A 17,704-nucleotide genomic window follows, 5' to 3' on the forward strand; every position below is an offset into this window, starting at 1 on the left:
TAATTAGACTATATTTTTAATTAATATTGCCATGCCTTCTAGCACAACGATATTTAAGATTATGATAGTCTTGGAATAACAGCGAGTTGAAGGAACAGTCTTGCTCCCGACGAAGCCAGAAAGAACAAAGACAGTTTTGTCAGACCGACAGAAAACCCCGCGATTTTGGCAACCTTATGTCAAAAGTTTCTGGTGTGTTAAAGGAAGTTTTCAATTTAGCAAATGCTCTGTTTGCCAAGATGAATATTGGTCTTTATTACCAAAAATAAATCCAGAGAAAATGAAAGGCAGGTACTGTACATTTCTAGTTGGCATAATTGCAAAATTTTCTGTAATCATGTGAACTTTATAGGAATAATAGCAATTAACACAGATTTCATAATGGGTACCATTTCAGTTTTTCTTTCATTAAGCTTCATAAAAATATAAGCTCATGAAAAAGCCAGTTCAATTAAAGCATGAACTTTTCATTATTTTTAACACATTTTACCTATTTTTAATTGATGAAAGTGTTATGTATTTTGCCAACCAAAGAATTTTTCACACTTCTTTAATTCAAACCAGCTTCATTTTTGCAATTCAAATAAACAGGTTATTATTTCGTATTAACTGGAAATCAAATAAAGTAATGGTAAAATTTATTAAATAGATTACAATGCATACATTATTTCCTAAAGAAATTTATTTTATACATTCAAAACACAGTAAATACATTTTTGTTTAACCCTAGCTAATCCTCACAATTCCTTAATTAGGAGTTACTCTACCAATAATATTTTACAAATGAGAAAACCCAAGCTTTAAAGAGTTAGCTTGCCCGAGATTATCTAGCAAGTAGGAGACCCAGAATCCTAACATATGACAGGTGAGATGACCGCTTGGAATATTTCTGTAAGCTTAAGATGATAAGCTCCTTGAGCAAGAGTTGTATCGTCTCTTATTTATTTGTTTATTGATTTCTATTTTTGTTTGCTTGCTTTTTCTTTATGCACTGTTGCTGTGCTAGGGACATGTCAGTATCTCAATAAATACAGGTAACAAATCATTTGTATTCAGCTTTCTAATAAACACAGCTCTCTATAACTTGCATTTCCATACGTTTATGGTCAGCAACCCCAAGATACTGCTAGAAAAAAAAAATACTAGACAATGTATCTCCAATTGGTGGCTGAGTTGACCAGCTGTCTCTATAGGTCTCAATTATATCATGTCCCAAAGTCAATTAATTCTCTCATCTTCTGCCCAACATTTCTCTTTACTGTACAAGCGTCCCAACTAGAGATGAGGACATCACCCTCCCGTTTTTCTCATTCATCTTCCATCAGGTCATAGACTAGCCATCTCACCTGCTAAGTACCCTCCCATTCCATTCCCGCCTTTATATGTTCGGTGCCTGAATTCTGATCCTTATTTCTTTCCCGCCCAGAATTTCACAGCCTTGCATCTGGTCTTTTACCACCGGCGTTCTTCTTCCCAGGTGCCCAGAGTTTCTTTCTGAAATAGAAACCATTCACTTCTGAAAGACTTTTGGCAGCTGCCTCTATCCTAAAGCAGTCTTTTCCAGTGTGAGATCCACAGGACTCTGTTAAAAACCGTGGAAAGGGAAAGACAAATGGGTTTAAGACAAGCTCTTTGAAATTTATAACACAGAGTGGCATGTCAGACGCTCTGAGAAGTCCTACAGGAAGGGACCCCATGTAACAGCCTAGCCCAGCGTTCCCCATAAGGGGGGTTGCCCTTAAACCCCCCATTTCCCCAGACAATACCAGTGAACACAAGTGTTCTCCTAAGCGCGGTTTGAGAAAATACCATCCTACCCGCTAAATTAACTACAGTGCCGGCTCTGCTCCAATAAGCACCACCTCCCTGCACCAGTGGTACCATGTGCGTGGCCATTGCCGGGGCGACCGCGTACTCTCAAGTGAAATGTGAGGCTTCTTTCAAATAGAATGTCTGTTCCCCAGCCTTTCACCCTGGAGGACTCTTCCTAATAACTTGAAGACCCAGCTCAAATGTTACTCCTCCCTGAAGCCTGCCTCCAGTTGTTCCTTGCGCTGGCTTCGCTGTGAGTCATCTTTCAAACCTTGCCCACATCTGTTCTGAAGTTCACCTTCTCTCCAAGACGACTGGGCCCTTTTATCTTTGTATCTGGAGCACGCAGCCCAATCCCCAGAAGGGAGCAGACACTCAACAAATGTTGCTTGAAGGTATGTTTTATTGCATTTGAATTCAATACCTCACAGATACCATGCTTCCCGAAAAGAAGACCTAGCCGGACCATCAGCTCTAATGCATCTTTCGGAGCAAAACTTAATATAAGACCCGGTCTTATTTTACTATAAGACCGAGCCTTATAGTAAATATAATATAATATAATACTTGGTCTTATATTAATTTTTGCTCCAAAAGGCACATTAGAGCTGATAGTCCAGCTAGGTCTTATTTTCGGGGAAACACGGTAGGAGGTTTCAGTGCATATTTATTATAAAATTTCCCAAGAGGAGTCACAGTGGCTTTAAAGAACCTGCAATCCATCCTCACTGCAGCTGAGATAAAGGTATTTTCCCAGAGGGAGAGCCATGTGTGCATGCTCTGTGTTGAGAAACAAGATTCCATCTGCGAATCCTTCTGGCAGTTTGGTTATTCCTGCCTCCCCCAACTTCATGAGTGTACTTTCCGCATCTGTACCTCACTAGAAGAGGTCAGTCTTCCCCCAAAGAGGAAGAGAGACGTTTTTCAGCCGCGGACATAGTTCATCAGTGAAAGGCATGTCAGACGCTCTGAGCACAGGGTTTGGCGGCGGATGCCTGTTGAGTGGCTGTCCTCAGCCAGAGGTTCCTGGAACTCAGTGGTCCTCGCGTTATAGGGGCTTTCTTACTACTTCCTAGTAGGGCAAGTTCCACTGAGAATTACTCTAGCTCTGCGTGGCTGGAAAGAAGTTAATTTTCAAAGAGTTTTGTGTCAAGTCTTTCTTTAATGATGAAGCCGAGCTGTAAAAGACTCCGCCACTTTCCAGCTGGGCAAGCTCTGTCACCTCTTCACATCCCTTTTCCTCATCTGGAAGATGAGGATGAATGAGGCAGCGTTTGAAGACATGTGACACCTTGCTTGGCACGTCGCAGGCAATCAGTAAAAGTGATTCGATTCTGCTTTCTCCTGAATTTTACAGTTTATAAAAATAAAAAGAGGAACCACTTACATGAAATTAATAAAACTCAGAAATCTGTTACTAAGTATGTTTTGGACAGATCCATTTGTCTCTGCCATTCTCGATGTTAAATTAAAATTAAAACACACTCTTTAAAAAGCCCTGCTAATTCAACAGGACAGCATTCAAAATGATATGGGTGAGCCGTACATTTTAATGCTGATGGACTCAATTTATTGTCCAAAGTTTAGCAATGTGAGAACTCAATGTCTGTAAAATAAGGTTCTGATAGGACACGCGCATCCATAGAATGGTTCTGTCATAGGCGAGTTAGACATGCTGCTTCGAATGGCACAGGAAGCCAGTGTTTCCTTCGTGAGCTTGTATTCCCCCATTCTCTTGGAAGGGAGCAAAATGCATGAGGCAATTTACACAAACTGGGCAAGGAACACGCCACAGCTGTCACTGGGGGCCGGACCAAGTCACGCACAAAAGGTCTGGGCCACTGCAGGCTAAGGGTGCCAGTGCTTAGGAACGTGGGCCCCCTAGCACTGCAGTTAATGAGGCCACTGGTTCCCTTATTTTCCTTCCCAGAGATTATCATGATCAATTTGCATGATGATGATGGAAAAAAATTAAAACATTATTCCCAAAGATGGAGTTAATCAAGGGCTTGGAGACTTAGCGTTTCCTGGAGGAGAAGGGTATATTGAGAGGAGCCAGAGTTTGGTTCAGTGAAGCGACAGCGAGTTCCAACCCCCTCCCCACCGCACCCCACCCCCCCCCACACACACACACCTTTTTTTATTCATAGCATCTCCAACCTCAATTAAACCCTTGAGAACCTCTCTCCCTTAAGAGCCTGTAACGAATTTAATACAAATTCGAACGGAAATAAAAGGAGCAAGGGGGCCAAAAAAAAAAAACCAAAATATTCGAATGAAGAAGCGAGAAGAATATGAATTTGCGGAACGTGCTTGTGGCTGAGAAGCCATTTGCTCCTCCTTCGGCCCTGGGACAGAGTCTACATTTTCTCAATTCAATCTCAAAATCATTTCTCCTTTGGTACTTCAAGCCCGCCTAAGAGCTAGATGTCTGTCTGCAGGTGACTCACTCTTTTCCTTGGGATGTCACTAATGCAGTGAGTGCCTTAGCACACTCAGCAGCAGTGCCTTTTTCGGATCCATTTTCCATGTCTTTTACATGAAATCGGATCCAGGTTTCTTCCTTCTAGAGAGCCGTGAGTTTTCTGCACCGCAGAGAAAGCGTTGAACCACCTTGAACGCAGGCTTGGAAGAGGAAACCTATGAAAAGAGTTCCCATCCCAGGTCCCTTTCCACAGACTGTCCCCTTAGGGGGAGTCGTGGTCAAAAGCCCAGCACATCAGGAGGGAAAAAGCAAGAAAGACCTGTAGTCTTAACATTTCTCTTCATGGCGCTACCACAGAATGAGACGAAATAAGAATGCAAAACAGAGACTGTGCCTCTTCCACGTCGTATTAAGGATTTTACTTTAGCATCTAAAGCATACAGAAGAAGCCAAAGGAAAACAATAGTTAAACCAATAAAGAGTCCGTGTCACAACTAACGTTCCCTGAAAGCTGTTCTCAATTTCTCTATTTCATCCCCCTTACCTAAGCTTGGGGAGCCCCATATGTGTAAACACACACATATTCTTTAATTATTTGTGTCACCTCGGTTTCTCCACCCTTTCCTCTTAATTCGTGCTACTCTTGATTCTCTGTGGTTCACAGGCCCCGGTCACCAACAAACAAAACAACCCTAATGGTTTACTACCAGCGAACCCAGAAGGAATGAAATACTGGATTTTTTTTCCATGATTGGCTCAGAGGAAGAATCGTGTTTAGAGAACAAACGGATACTGTTGTGGTGACTTTTTACATTTCATCCACAATTCATCCATTAAGTGTTTCCAGTGACAAAAGCCATCTCTTTGAAAAACGCAATGCCGTTATTCTAGGCATAACAGCGACTATAATCACTGAGTTTCAAACATTCACGTAGTACGTACGTTGAGCCGAGCACCGTGTGAGGTGCCAACGGGGCGTCCACAGGCAGCTGTACAGGTGGCACCCAACCCGAGGGTGCCCAGCGGAAGGGACAGCTGAAATCCAGCTTGTTCTTCCACCAAGCCAAACACCTGGTGCTGGTTACACCTGGAGGAATGGTACCTGCTGTAATTCATCTGTTTCCGGATAACCTGATTTGACAGAAGCAGCTCAGCGCGTGGGGATACAAGGAGCTTGTAACCTAATGGAAGATGTTCACGGAGGGTGGACAGAAACAGCGTGAAAAGCAGTCCTTACAAGAGACAAGGTGACCAGAGGGGGTGGCCATCACTTCCCCCTTCGTACTTCTATTCTAACCTCAAGTCTTCTCACTTCTGTGAGGCACGAGTCCGAGACCTCTTTTTCCAGCGGAAGAAAATGAGCCAGAAGTAAATCGACTTACGCCAGCCACCCAGCAGCTAATAAGTGACCCCAAGATCCCGTGTCCTCCCAAGCTAGAGGGACCCAGAAGAAGGAAGGTGGAGGGATCTGGTTGGAGCAGGAACCCGTGGGATTCAGCACACGGAGGACCCTCCAGAAGTATTCGTCGAACTGAACTCAGGAAGGAAGGCTGGAGAAGCACATTTGTGAGCAGGTCCAGGAGGCACCGAGGTGTCACAGTAAAGAGGCCCTCAGGGTGTCCTTGTTCACATTGTCCGGTCCCCACCCTGCTGCCCCACCCCACCCCTCACTCTCCCACCAGCCCTCCAGGGTTTGGGGACTTTTGTTTCCAAGTCTCGGGGACAGGCAGGAGTTTGGACTGCTCACCCCAGTCTCCACTCTTGCCTGCTCACTGGCCCGTCTTCAAGTTCTCGGCCTTCCCTACACCAAGAGACAGGAAACCCCTTGAGGAAAGCTTCCCATCCATCTTCCTGGAGGTCTTTCATTTCTTTGCCAATAAGGCGATCTGCTTCACAACACATTCGATATACTTGACATCTGTCATAAAACCCAGGTCAGGCGTATCTGTCTTCCGTTAAAATAAGCCATTCTACTGCACTTCCTCCGCCGTGAGAGCCGCACCAGAAATAATTATTGACGTATTGTCCGCTCGTCCAGCCAACCCTCTTAATAGGAGCCGTAAATTACCGGGCCTGGTTTTCCCCACGCTCATCAGAGAAACAAGGTAGCACTTACAGGACCAGCAGGAGACACCATGATATTAAAACTTGAAGGGGAAGCTGGAGCTGAAGTGACTGGCGTGAAATAAATACCTTCCTTTAACATCTTTCAAAAGTTAGTGACTGCGGCAATACACAGCTGTTTCTTTGTGGTGAGGCATGAATTTTCTCATAACACGTTACTGAGATGAGTCTTACGTTCACACAGCCCCAGAAAGAAGCTGATAGAAGTTTTCTGAGTGACGGTGATTCCTCTTTAGACTTAGGATGGTTCCACCTTCTAGGAGGAGTCAACATGGGGAAGAATTCTGGGCGCCTGGACTCCGCTTGCTTACTATGAATCCAGGAGAGACGCACCAATCTCGTCTGATTCTAATTGTTCCCGTGAGAGGCACCCAGGAAAGAAGCAGGTCTCAGTCCTCCAAACACCTGCCAGCTGGAAAACCTGTCACAGGATTATTCAAATCACTAGTGCCCCTGAACAAAACACGTAACATGACACAAATATTTTACTTACGGGAATAGGGGAACGTGAAATAGGCAAAACGGTGGGTACATTCTAGATTCCAGGTCAACTTGACCAAATAGCTATTTGGTGGGCAGACATGGTGGGAGTTTCTGGGGACCATGAGGTGTTGACGCATCACAAAAGAATGCAAAGATGAAGAACCAGAGGTGCCCTCTGTTGGGGCCACCAGAGTAGACGAAGCAAATCTCTAAAGCCCATGCTAAGAAAGTTTTTCTCAGCAGACCCAAATCGGACTTGTAAGAACAGAGGAAATGTGTGCAGACACAAGAGAAGCCCCCCATATATCACGTAGGGGGACATAAACATGATGTTTCTGGCTGGTAACATTCTTTCCAGGCCCTTCTTCTCACCCGGCCCTTGAAGAGACGCCAGACATTTGTGTCGGCACCCACAGAACCTGCTTGCCCTCTCATCCCTCCCTACCTGAGAGCTGAACCGTCGTGCTCGAACTGGGATACCTTGTTGACAGAAAGGCAAGTGCTTAAGTGTCTTCTTCAGGACCAGGAAGTCATCTCTCATTTGGACTTTGAGTTGGAGCATTGTAAAGAAGAAACTTTTTCTTTACACTTGTGCTGCTAAACCAGGAATAAAGACTGCTGTTGAAAGAGATGCTTTAGAAGTATCTGGGTGAGAGATTTGCTCTCCAAGAGGCAGAGGAAATCGCCTATTTCCCCTTGTCCAACCCACTCAACTCAAACCGCCCCAAACTGTCAGTGGATTTGAAATGAGAGGAAACGGCTAATTTGACGACCAAGAACAACATGGACGGTTAAGAATGTTAAGATAAGGCTGATGGAATTCATGTTTCTCACTCTACGAGCAGATCGGTTGCAGGGATCACAAAAGCACCCGCCATGACAACTGACTCAAACGGGGCAGCCTTAATGTTCCAGAACCCCAAGTTTTCAGAGCGACGTGCGGGTCACCTTATCCCCAGTGGGCAGCCAGGCTGCCGTGGAGGTGGGAAGGGTGCTTCTTTACCGGGTTCCGGGCTAGACAAGCCTGTCGGTGCTGGCCAAGCCTTCCAACTGATGCAGGGGCATCTGATCCCGAACTCATCTGTTAGCTGGCAAGGTGTTGCCCCACGCCAGAGTCTGCTCTGTGAAGGGTTACTACACAGCAGGCCCCCAGCAGGCATTCCGAGCTTCTCGCACGTGCTCACTTTCCCTTTCATGTGTAAAGGACCTCAGCAGGATGACTGCAGCGAGCTGGTGCCGGTGAGCGTGAAAGTCATGCCAGGAAGGTTGTTCCTTTTGCACTGGCGGCCACGGGGTGATTGACACACTGGAGAATGTTAAGTACTTTTCACATCAAAGCTTTGGCATGTGGCTTCCTTTGGAGGTTGGGGCGGGCGGGGCGGGGGTGAACACGTCTCCACGTAGCAGATGTGCTGTGGACGATTTATCCTACCTTCCTGCCAGATGTTGACATGTCGCCTGATGCCCAATGGAAGTGGCTCTTTTCGTGTGACTGAATATAAGGCAACAGGGTTTCTCCTTGAGAAATGGCTCACCTCCACGACGGAGGCAAGCGCTGGCTCCTGATCCCGGGAACTGCTCTGGTATTTGCTGCCCGTGTGCCAAGAACAAAACAAACGTCAGCTTCCCCTCCTTTCAGGGTTATTGCTTCCCCGAGAGGATCCGTACCAAACGTGAGCAGGCCTCTCGGTATGCTGTTGTCATCTCTCCGATTGTGCTTTGGTTTCCATCATGTTCGGCCCAAAAAGCCCAGGACAGGGGTTCAGGTTTTGTGCTCACACACTCCTTTCCCGTGACTCGCTGGCTGAAACACTCTAAGAGCGCACGCTTCTCCTGTGTTGTCATCATCTCCTGAAGCCCAGATCTGTGGCTGTAGACTCCCTGGCCATTGCCCGATAGCGGATGATAACATTTCCACAGCCATAGTTAAGCTTCTTAAGTTTCTTCTGCACCTCGGGCGTGCTTAGCATATCGTGTTCTTAGAACCATAGTCAACGTGCCCCTGGGTAAAGTCAGAGTCGATACCACGTTCATGGGAGATTATCCAGGACTAAGCCACTGAGGGCCTCGCAGGGTCTCACTCAGCCGGGCTCCCCGGAAACACACCTGTCTACACCTCTCAGAGGTACACTGGGTCGCTGGATGTTGTCTGAGCACATCCGGAAAATAGAACTTCTGGAGGGCTGCATAGCTCTCCTTGTTAAGGCGGAAGGGATAGACCGAAAACGTGGATGTGACACGTACCAAACGATGCTAAGGCATCACTTGTTTGTAAGCGCCCAAACCGCTCGTTATCCACCTTCACTTCAGATGGGGGGGTAGGGGGGCCGGGGAGGATGCTGAGTGCAGATACGGGCTACTGCTCCCACCCAAACTGCAAACCCCTTTTCTGGCATTTTTAGGTGATCGAGACGCTGTGTGCGGCTGGCCTGAGATTCCACGTTCCATCCTTCACTGAGGCGAGTTCTGCTGGACCACAGGGGAGCAGAGGACTGAGCCACTGAACACAAGAGTCCACAGGTGAGCTTACAGCCGGTATTCACATGAGTAGGCAGGACAGCGTCTGTCCATGTGGCTGTTTCCAGGTTAATTGCACACACGACCATGTATGAAAAGCACCCAGCAAAATGACTGCCCTTCTAACACATTTCCTTCACTGGCTACAGTACTTTTCTCCAGGTGGAGATTCAGACATTCCAGGTATGAAAAGCCCTTCCTTAAGCATCTCGTAGTCCAAGCCAGGAACTTCTTAAATGATTGAGTAATGTGTTTTATGGTTCTTACTTTCCTTAAAATAGTAATTAAGAAAACAAATGAGAGCTTTCCCTTGAGGGGCGCACCGAGGGTTAAACGGGCTGGCCCGCCGAGCTAACTCTCTTCCTTGATGAACACGGGTGCCAGACTGTTCCTTCAAATGAAGACAGTATGCTTGTAGTGACGAACCACACTGGCCATCTATCTTTCTTTTGTGATCTGGCTCTCATCGAGCTGAACTGAAGCTATTTCTCTGCCTGTGGCTGATGAAACGCAGAGTAAATCCGCATCTCTGAAGAGGCTGTAATGATTCTCCACAGCCCAGCCCACACCTGCAGGATCTGGCTGCTCCAGTTCCATCATCCAATGAAGCATCTGTTTCAGAGAGGTGGGATCTTTTTATCCTCCAGGGTACCACTCTCGTCAGAGTGGGTGCACCTCCCGGGGTACACCAGGGGCTGCCCCTCAAGGAAAAGCTCTCATTTGTTTTCTTAATTACTATTTTAAGGAAAGTGAGAACCATAAAACAGGTGACGAACGGTCTCCCAGGGAGTCTTGCTGTCCTCAGCATGAAAAGGACACAACTTTGGGCAAACACCTGTGACTTCGACCAAAGTCTCCATGGCTCACCTGCCATGGTCTTCTTTTAATAAAAACACATCAGGCAATGTCAAGGGGAACCTTTGGAATAAGGCAATGCTTTACTTATCAATTTATTCTTTCATTCATTCAGTGGCTACTCACTGAGCAACATCTATGAGTTCCATCCTTCACTGAGGCGAGTTCTGCTGGACCACAGGGGAGCAGAGGACTGAGCCAATGGTTCAGTAAACCATTTGTGAAACATGTGTATCAGCTCATACAAGGGACAAGCCAAATTGCTACATTGTCCGTCCCAGAATTAACCTGGGACTCCGCTGAATGTTAAACCTCTCAGCTACAACTCAGAGAGACCAGAACATTTTGTTACATAAATCCTTGTACCCAAAGATACAAGGTAGCACGTGCTCCATGAGTCGTGCTCGTTGAGGCTGACCCCTTCTCAATGCAGCTGCTTGTCTATCTGAGTGATAAGTCCACCTACAGTGAAAGAGACCAGGTAACAGTTAGGTAAAGATGGTCCAGCAACCCAAGGACTGAACCTGAAGCTCACTTTCAGGCCAGAGACACAGGTCTACTGCCATCCATTTGGCAACTTCACTGCCAATTCCACCGTGGTCTGCTCATGGCTATGCTGAACGTAGTTTGACACCCCCTCCAGCCCAGGAGGTCAGGTGCCAGCGGTGATGGGAGAACTCCTGTGACTCTAGGAAGACTTTCATCAACTGTCACTGACCTGACACGTGAATTCAGACACACCATTTGTCATCAGTCCTTGTCTTGCCTCCCTCGCATGGTAACGTTCTCCACTCCACATAAGGCGTCCAGCTGGGAGGATGCAAGAAATGGGTGGATGAAAGACATGGAGGGGAACCCCCATCACTCACGCTCTCTGAGGCTCAGATTCATCATCTCTGAAGTAATGATTGTAAGCCTTGCCAAGTCCACTCACCAGATAGATTTAGGAACCATACACGTCACCAGCAGACATCGTCAGGAGCGTAAAGTCTATACGATTATAAACTGGTGTTTGATTTCTCAAGAGCCTTCTTTGTGAATCCTGTCACTAGCTGTGACAGGGTTAACAAAACAAAAAATACACCACCCTTCAAGGTGCTTGTAGTCTAGTATATATGTCTAAGCACGTTGAGTTAAAAAAAAAAACTCATACACGCACACAATTGTTCTGCTAGCAAATATCTCTGTAAGGGAAACCAATACAGAGCCCACTGAAATACAAACTAAATCACCTCTGTTTGATTTTTTTAATACCCTCAGACCATTCTACTCAAATAAGTCTATAACCATTTTCCCTTTTAGAAAGGAGGAATGAAGAATATATAAACAGAATCCTTTATGTGAAATTGTGTGAGAGCTATTTCAGAATCAACCATAACTAAAATTCATCAGAAAGAAGTCCCAGGTTGTATATCTGTCTCTTACTTCCTGTACAGGACCAGGTGGCCCTACATCCCAAGCTCACCGCTTGATGGACAGATGTCAGAGATGGCAACACACAGCAGAGGACTTGCGTTGACCAAAAGTTGTGTTTTTTTCCTTATCAAAATACAGGCATAGTTGATACATTGCCAAAAGTGCTTAAAGCAGATTATATCTGCATTTGATTTTGTGGATATACTTTGTGCACTTACTTTTTGTAAGTGCAAAGACAAAAATCTTTGAAATTTGTAAACAAAAGATTTCTGGATTTTTCTGCCCCAGAGGTTACAAAAAGCAACCTTCACTGACTCTCAGACATACTATAGCTTGAATGTTACAGGGACGTAAAATATATGTACTGTTGCTGTGGCTTAAAATTTCCATCCTACTGCACTGAGTTGGAGTTTACAAAAATAGCATCTGCAACATTGCCAACAAGATCCTATAACCTTAACACAAAGTAAATATAAAAGTAGAAAGGAAATGTAACCTTTTTAAAGTTCTCTCTATGTAAATATCATGCAGAAATCACTGACTATAGAACACTCCAACGTCTCGTAATATCTGAACCATGCCAAAAAATCACCATGCAAGGATGTTACTTTGCTCTTTCACAGATTTCTTTAAATTCCTATCTGCTTTCTGTGATGGTCTCTATTAATAGTAAATTTAAGAGTCCAATAGAGTCATAATCACAAAAGCAACTTTTTATAAAACTTCCGGGTCTATTTACCCTTTGACACCAAATCTCACTCTATGCTCAAGCCATCTTCTAAAATGAATGACAAAAAGTTAACTGAAACCAGCTAAAACCAAGAGGAATTGATTAGTTCACGTGAGTGACGCGTCTAGAAAGCTTTGGCTTTGGTCACGGCCATGTCCCAGTAACTCCTGCTCTGCTCCACTCTGCTTCTCGCTGGCTTCCTCCTTTGTCAGGCTCTCTTCACCAGAAGTTATTGGATTAGATGTGGCTCCTCGAGAAAGGAGAGCACTTCTTTCTCTCTATCCCCCACCCAAGTCCCGGGGAAGTCTTGAACTGGCTTAGGCGGGGTCATATACCCGTCCTTGAACTAATCACAGCCTTCAGAGGCATAAGGCATCCAACTGGCCAACCGAGAAGTAAGGGAAGGAAGGGAGGAAAGAAGCCTGAGGACTACGGAGGAGAAGGAGATGTTTGGTGATAAATAGAAGTGTGACCCAGACTAGCTAGGCTCTCTTTGCCCAGAGGTGTCCTGCTAATTTTTATCTTCAGTGTTATCTCAAAAGTTGAGCTCCCAATAAAGGAAGTGGATTATAGATCACTCCATCCTCATGTTTAGATTACTTATTGTATTGAAAGGAAATGAACACAGAGCTTTGAAGAAGGCAAGGCTTACGTGGATGACGGAACTTATTCCGTGGGAGGGAAATTATTTCTCTCCCAGCTCCATTATACCTGGTAGAAATTATGACCCGTGCCATGGCACTTCATTATACCATTCCAATAAATCCACACTCATCTTTCAATCTGTAAATTGGCAGAAGGAGACTACAGAGCGTGCCCCATTACACACTTGCAATTTTTTTTCTCAGATTCCAGAAAAACGATGGGAGTTCCCCTGTGGCTCTTTCTCACACAGGCACATCCCTCTGACCTGTTACACACAAAGGTCTCATTGATTGGCAGAGCAGCTACACTGATTTGCAGGGCCAAAGGGTTGGGGATCCCGGAAATTCTCAACTGGTTCAACAAGAATGGGCACCACACCTTCTGAAAGCTCGCCAGTGAACAAGTCACAAAAAATGAGAACTGGGAAAAATTAGGGAAGTGCCTCAGGCAGCCAGGGTCTGCGGCGATGGAGCGTTCAGATAGCAGCAAATGAATATCAGGCAACTCTGCTTCATTCCAGTCTCTTATTTTTCCAACTAAGACTTCTGGACTTCTTTCAGAGAGAGAGAGAGAGAGGCCAACCAGCCCAGGGGACAATGTCCCCATGCCCTGATCCTACACCCCCCACAGCATTGCTCTTATTAAATTTTCTCCGTTCCTATGATTTTTTTTTTAATTGAGACCATCACTTTTTCCTTGATATTTCCTTTTTCCCTTGGATCTTTTTAGATCCAGAGGCAATAGCATTGAGTCAACTCATGCTCCTCTCTTTGTAACATGCTATCATTATAATTTTGTACCAGGCCCTTCAGCTCAGTTGTCCATCACCTTTTGTTTCATCTCCCTTCTTCTATTTTCCTCCCCTGACCCCTCGGCTTTGAAGGCTATCGGGTTTGGTGATATCCTGGAATTTCTATATCGCATCATGAAACACAGAGTACGTCCTCCTTCTCAGTGTACATATCTTTAATGGATACAGAGGATCTCCACAGATTTTGTTCTAGTTCCTTTTCTTTCTCTTTCACCCAGCACGGATTTTAAGATCTAGCTACACCGCTTCCAACTGCTGCGTGGCTTTGCACGTAAGCCTCCTGATGTCTTACGATCTGTGTCCCCCAGGGCTGAACCCCTCGTCGTCACCATGTTCTCGTCTCGTCCCCTCAGTACCTGTAGGAGAGTTTCTCTGGCCTCATCTCCCAGGGGACAGTGGGATGGGTCTCCACCTGTTTCCCGGTCGCGACTATTCTCTGGGATGCCTACCATGATGACGCGATCAGGTTCCTACCATGTACGCGGGAGAATCTGAGGCTCAAAGAGGTTCATTTGATGCTTAATTTTATGTAGCTACCTACGTAAAATTCTCTGACTCCCAGGTTTGCGCCCTTCCACCGAACCCACTACCTGACTTCCATGGGGGTCTTTTGATTCCAGGGCCTGTGCTACAGGCAGCAGAGACACAGTAAGGCCAGGAAACCATCCCTTCCCTTCACCAGAGTCCCTTCCCCCAGCCCAGAGGGGGTGGAGGCCCCACCCTGCCACAAGGACCCAGGACCTTACCGTGTTTCCCCAAAAATAAGACCTAGCCGAACCATCAGCTCTAATGTGTCTTTTGGAGCAAAAATTAATATAAGACTCAGTCTTACTTTACTATAATATCACACCGGGTCTTATATTAATTTTTGCTCCAAAAGACACATTAGAGCTGATGGTCCTGCCAGGTCTTATTTTCGGGGAAACACGGTAGCCTGGGGTCGGCAGCGGTGTGTAATCAGAGGTGAGGGATAGCCGTGTTGGCCAGGGGCCAGGGGTGCTTAGCCGCCCCCCCAAAAACACACACATACACACACACACACACACACATCCCGATGCAGGCAGATTAACAGCTGCCATCTGGCAAGCAGAGTCTCTCCAGGCAAACTGCAAACCTCTTCTCTGGGTGAATCACTAGTGTGTCCAATACCAGTCAGGCCCGGTGAAACTTTGATGGCTCTATTAATGAAGATGAAAACTTGAGATATGCCAAATACAGATTAAATGCCATCTTGGTAACATGATTGTCTCTGAATTACTAGCTGCACAGTGAGACAGCCAAGTGACTAATCCCGGGGAAGGCTGGGAGCTTTGGACAGAGGGTTCCCCGGATCCAGCCTCCGGGCGTCCTTTATTACATCATAGTCATACTTTACTCAGAGAAGATTTCATTTTTGAGGTTCTGAGGTTGCAGATTTAGAGTGGTCTGAAACAAGATGAGCGGGGGCGCGGGGAGTTGGGAAGGATACCAGCATCTGGCAAATGTTTCCGTACATAGATAGCACCGTTGATGAAAATTGCAGAAATGAAAGGATACGGTAGGAATGATATTGAGGAATGCCTCAAAGCCACAAGTCACTGTCTCCCACTTTCTTTCTACTTCTGTCTGCAGCTTGCTGTTCTAGTGAGTTCTGCTATGCTAGTGCTTTCAATACATTAGCTGCATTCATGCATGTCTTTGCTGTGAGTTAGGCATTGTCATTCCCATTTTCCAGATGAGAAAGTGGTTGTACTCTTAAGGAAATGCCATGTTTGACTTCCTAGTTTGCGGGACTTACGTACGGAGACTTTGGGGAGGGTTCCAGAGATCATTTCCAAAACAAATGGAGCACCAGCCCTTCTAGAGAGACTTTGAAAATGTCATCGCTAAGACACAAGATTGAGACTTTGTCAAGTAGTGTTGTGTTAGGGGCGTAGGGGTGTTTGTGAAGATCTGTGAATAATTTGACACCTAAAATGTCTTGCAACTTAGCTGGAATTTTCTAAGAAAGTGTTTACTTGGTAACTGTGGAATGGACTATGAAACTGGGGAGAATCCTATTCAGACCCAAATGTCTAGAAATCTCCTTACAGTTGGATCGTAAGAGTCCAGAAGCATGGAGCGTGGTTCAGTCTGTGTATCGTATTATCTAACTACATCTTGAGAAAAACCCCACTCTTTCTCCTTTCTCTTGAAGTGCATTTGTCACTCTAATACTTCTGATCCACTCTACCTTCCCACCAGGAACTTAATTTTTGGTGAAGTCCTTGAAATCCCTTCCTGGAAAACCAAATGAGACCACATCCTCCATTCTCCTGGTTAAGAGTGTCATTATCACACGCAGATCCTCAAGCAATCAGCTAAATTCCATTGTCGGGCTGAATTTCTTCCCTTTCTTTTGCGATGCATTCACAAACTTATTCAGTCTTCTGCCTTCTCAATGGAAAAAAAAAAAAATTATAGAAGCTACCAGACACAGCCCATAATTGCAAATGGCTTTAAAAAGCCGTATGGAAGGATGAATAATCTTCCTTTTTGTTTCCATCTTTCCTAAATATTCCTTCGCTTTGTGTTTGCAATACCTTCTACACCCAGCTTTGGTCAAAATTGTTGTTGGCCATTTGCCAGTTTGAAATGTCCTACAAAATGAATTGCTTCTTTTGTAAATAAGAAAAAACTTCGGAAAATATTGCTTTGAAATATTGTGCTGGAGTTAGGACTAGCCGGTAGCACTTTCTGTGGGGACTAAGGATGGTGGTGAGTTTATTGTCTGTTTAGCACGTATAAATCACGATCTGGGTAATATTGTGTGCTTGCCTTCATCTTCCAGTGTCTGGAGTTTGGGGGATCACACATATTCTTTCAGGAAAGAATCACATATTTCCTGTGTCAGAAAGGCCTTTCATTTTGGGTTAAACTTTCAAATGACACCAGTACCAGAGAGAAATTGGGACAAATGTTTAACCACTTGGCTGAGGCTTAATGAGGACACCATAATTTTCAAGTGAATGAGTTCACCCACTTTTACTGGTTTCCTTTTCTTATTTTTTTTTTTTACTTTAAGAAGTTACTTTATTCCTCTTAAAATTTAAATGCCAACCTTTGCTGATATTATTCTTGCAAGGTAACTTCTGATTTGGCTACTCTTTATCTTTCCCCTTTTCCATATCATACTATGCTTTTTAGAAAAATAAATAAATAAATAAATAAATAAATAAATAAATAAATAACATATATGTGTATATATGTGTGTGTATATATGTGTGTGTGTGTGTGTGTGTATATATATATATATATATATACACACACACACACACATATATATATCTTAATGGTATATCAAGGACAAGTATCAGAGTTGTAAGATGATTCTTAAACCAAAGTGTTGTCAAAACTAACCCCATAATGCATTGCAGGGCTGTTCACTTGTAGGACACATTATCATATAAATAATAATGTTTTATGATTTTGTAAACTTAGAAATGACAGTGGAGCCCACTCAAGGGAAAATTTTTCAAGCTCACATTTTTAAAAGAAAAATAGTTCTCAGTGTTTGCCCATTTAAACTCAATGTAATTATATATGTATATACACTGTGAATCAATGTGCAGGGTTATTAAAATAACTTTCAATAATTTTCTTTCCTACTACAATTCTTCTTGAATCATACATCTTAATATAATATTCAAAATTATGAGGATAGAATGGAAAAACTTTATTGAAAAGATGGACCATTTAAGGCAAGATTGGATTGATAGTCGATTAAAACTGTACCTCCACACTTCCATTCATTATGTGGTTTCTTTTTTTTTTTTTTTCACCTCTGAAAATTAGCTGAAATAAGATATATTATGCCAAGATATCTGGGCAGGAAATTGCCACTAGGTGTGAACAAGAGACATCCAAT

General features: G+C 44.5%; 1 long non-coding RNA gene across 1 annotated transcript in view; it reads right to left on the reverse strand.

The window, feature by feature from the left end:
* Window positions 1-5,938: 5,938 nt before the first annotated feature.
* Window positions 5,939-17,704, reverse strand: part of LOC117018817 (uncharacterized) — a 79,132-nt gene continuing 67,366 nt past the window's right edge. Inside the window, exon 5 of the long non-coding RNA XR_004422330.1 lies at window positions 5,939-6,782. This is a non-coding gene — a long non-coding RNA (uncharacterized LOC117018817). The remainder of the gene's footprint in view (window positions 6,783-17,704) is intronic.

Source organism: Rhinolophus ferrumequinum, chromosome 28, assembly GCF_004115265.2.
Source record: "Rhinolophus ferrumequinum isolate MPI-CBG mRhiFer1 chromosome 28, mRhiFer1_v1.p, whole genome shotgun sequence".
NCBI classification, from domain to species: domain Eukaryota; kingdom Metazoa; phylum Chordata; class Mammalia; order Chiroptera; family Rhinolophidae; genus Rhinolophus; species Rhinolophus ferrumequinum.